The sequence below is a fragment of the Pteropus vampyrus genome, unplaced genomic scaffold (genome assembly GCF_000151845.1).
Source record: "Pteropus vampyrus isolate Shadow unplaced genomic scaffold, Pvam_2.0 Scaffold129, whole genome shotgun sequence".
NCBI lineage: Eukaryota > Metazoa > Chordata > Mammalia > Chiroptera > Pteropodidae > Pteropus > Pteropus vampyrus.
Genome location: NW_011888910.1, coordinates 3,827,758 through 3,830,983, shown reverse-complemented (window position 1 = coordinate 3,830,983; position 3,226 = coordinate 3,827,758).

Below are 3,226 nucleotides of genomic sequence, written 5' to 3'. Positions count from 1 at the left end.
TGATTGCAAATAAGTGAAGACAGTAAACTCTCCCCAAAAATAAATAGACAGCTAAATAAATAAATAAATACATACATAAATACATAAATAAATAAATACATAAAATGCATTTCAAAAAAAATTTGCAGGATGCATTGAAAGCAGTGCTTAGAGGGAAATTTATTACATTGAATGCATATATTAGAAAATAAAAAAGATATAAAATCTAAGTTTATACCTCAGGAACTAAAAAAAGGACAAATTAAACCCTAAATAAGCAGAAGAAAGAAAATGATAAGAATTGAAGAACAAATCAATGAAATTAAAAATAGAAAATCAACAGAAAAATCAATGAAACTAAAAGCTATCTCTTTGAAAAAAAATTCAATAAAATCAATAAACTTTTAGAAGGCTAACCTCAAAAAAGAAAGAGAGATGACACAAATTACTAATATCAAAAATGAAAAGGGAGACATTACTACAGAGCCCATTGAAATTAAAATGATAATAAAGGAATACTATGAACAACTCTCTGCTCACAATTTGATAACCTAGATTAAATGGACCAATTCCTTAAAAGACACAATCCGCCAAGACTCACACAAGAAAAATACAGACAGTATTACAGACTCACACAAGAAATCTACAGACAATATTAATAGGCCTATATCTATTAAAGATTAAATCAATAATTAATAACCTTCCAAAATAAAGAACATGAGGCCCATATGGTTTCACTGTGGAAGTCTACCAAACATTTAAGAAAAAAACAAATGATACCAAATCCTTACAATCTTTTTCAGAAGATAGAAACAAAGGAAATACTTCTTAGCTCATTCTATAAGGCCAATCTTACCTCAATACCAAAACCAGATAAAGACATTAAAAGAAAACTACGCACCAATATCTCTCATGAACATAGATTCAAAAATCCTCAACGAAATGTTAGCAGTTTGAATCTTACAATGTATAAAAAGAATTATACACCACAACCATGTAGGATCTATCCCAGGTGTGAAAAACTGGCTCAGCATTCAAAATCAATTAATATAATCCATTGTATCAACAGACTAAAAAGTAAAAATTACATGACTATTACCAATAGATGCAGAAAAAATATTTGACAAAATCTAACACTCATGCATGATAAAAACTCTCCATAAACTGAAAGAGAATTTCTTCACTTGATAAACAATATCTACAAAAAATCTACAGTTAATATTACACTTTCTATTGAGAAATTCCAAGTTTTCCCATTAAGATTGAATACAAAGTAAGGATGTTTCACCTTACCACTGCTTTTCAGCATTGTACTAGAGCTCTAGCTAATGCAATAATACAAGAAAAGAAAATAAACTGTATATAGTTTAGGAAAGAGAAAATAACAGTGTTTGTTCACAGATTACATGATTGTTTATGTAGAAGATTAGAAAAAATCAACAAAAATACTCCTGGTACTAATAAGTTATTATAGCAAGATTGTAAGATACAAAATTAATATACAAAAGTCAATAACTTTTCTATATATATGCAAAGAACAAGTGAAATTTAAAATGAAAACAATACATTTACATTAGCACCCCCCAAAATGAAGTACTTAGGTATAAATCTGACAAAATATGTACCAGACCTATATGAGAAAAACCACAACATTCTGATGAAGAATTTCAAAATATAAATAAATAAATAAATATCCCATGATTGTAAATAGGAAGACACAATATTATTCCTTCCAACTTGATTTATAAATTCCATGCAATTCCAATCAAAACCCAAGTAAGTTACTTTGTGGATATTGATTAAATGATTCCAAAGTTTATATAGAGAAGCAAAAGACCTTGAATAGCCAATAAAACACTGAGAGAAAAGAACAAAGTTGGAGGACTGACTCTACCTGACATCAAGACTTACTCTAAAGCTATAGAAATCAAGAGTGCAGCATTGGCAAAAGCATATCCAAAGAGATCAGTAAAACAGAATAAACAGCCCATAAAGTATAGAACACCGATTTTTTACAAAGAATCAAAGACAGTAGAGTTGGGCAAAGATAGTCTTTTCCACAAATGGTGCTGAAACAACTGGACATCCATATGCAAAAAAAAAAAAAAAAAAAAAATCTACGCACAGCCCTTACACCCCTCACAAAAATTAACTCAAATGGATCACAGACAAAAGTATAAAATACAAAACTATAAACTCCTAGAAGATAACATAGGAAAAAAATCTAGATGACCTTGGGTATGATAATGACTTTAGGATATAACACTAAATGCATAATCCATGAAAGAAAGAATCAATAAGCTAGACTTCATTAATATTAAAAACTTCTGCTCTGCGAACGATGATGTCAAGGAGGCAAGCCACAGTTAGGGAGAAAATATTTGCAAATAACACATCTGATAAAGGACTGTTATCCAAAATACACAAAAGAAAACCCCTTAAAACTCAACAATAAGTAAATAAAAAATGGGCCAAATACCTAACAGATACCTCACCAAAGAATATACAGCCATGCACTAGTTAATGATAGGGATAAATTCTGAGAAATGTGTCGTTAAGCAATTTTGTCTTTGTGCAAACATCACAGAGTATACTTACACAAATCCAGATGTTACTGCCTATTATACACCAAGGTTATGTGGGATAGCTGTTGCTACTAAGCTACGAACCTGTATAGCATGTTACTTTATTGAATACTGTAGGCAACTGTAACACAATGATAAGTATTTGTGTACCTAAACATATCTAAACATAGAAAAGGTGCAGTAAAAATTCAATATAAAAGATAAAAAAAATGGTACACCTGTACTGGGCACTCACCATGAATGGAGCTTGCTGGACTGGAAGTTGCTCTGGGTGTCAGTGAGTGAGTGGTGAATGAATAGGAAATTACTGTACACTACTGTAGACTTTATAAACACTGTACACTTAGGCTACACTAATTTATAAAACAACAGAAGATTAAATCAAGCACAAGAGAAAATGATGTAATCAAGAGATGCACTAAACACAAGACGAGTGAGGCTGTTGCCAGCATAGCATAGCATACTGCTTTACAGCAAACATTTTTTATATAAGCAGAAAAAATGTACTCTAAAATAATGATAAAAAGTATAGTATAATAAATACATAAACCAGTAACATAGTCATTTATTATCATTATCAAGTATTATGTACTGTACTTAATTATATGTGCTATGTGACAGGCAGCACAGTAGATTTGTTGATACCAGCATCACCACAAATA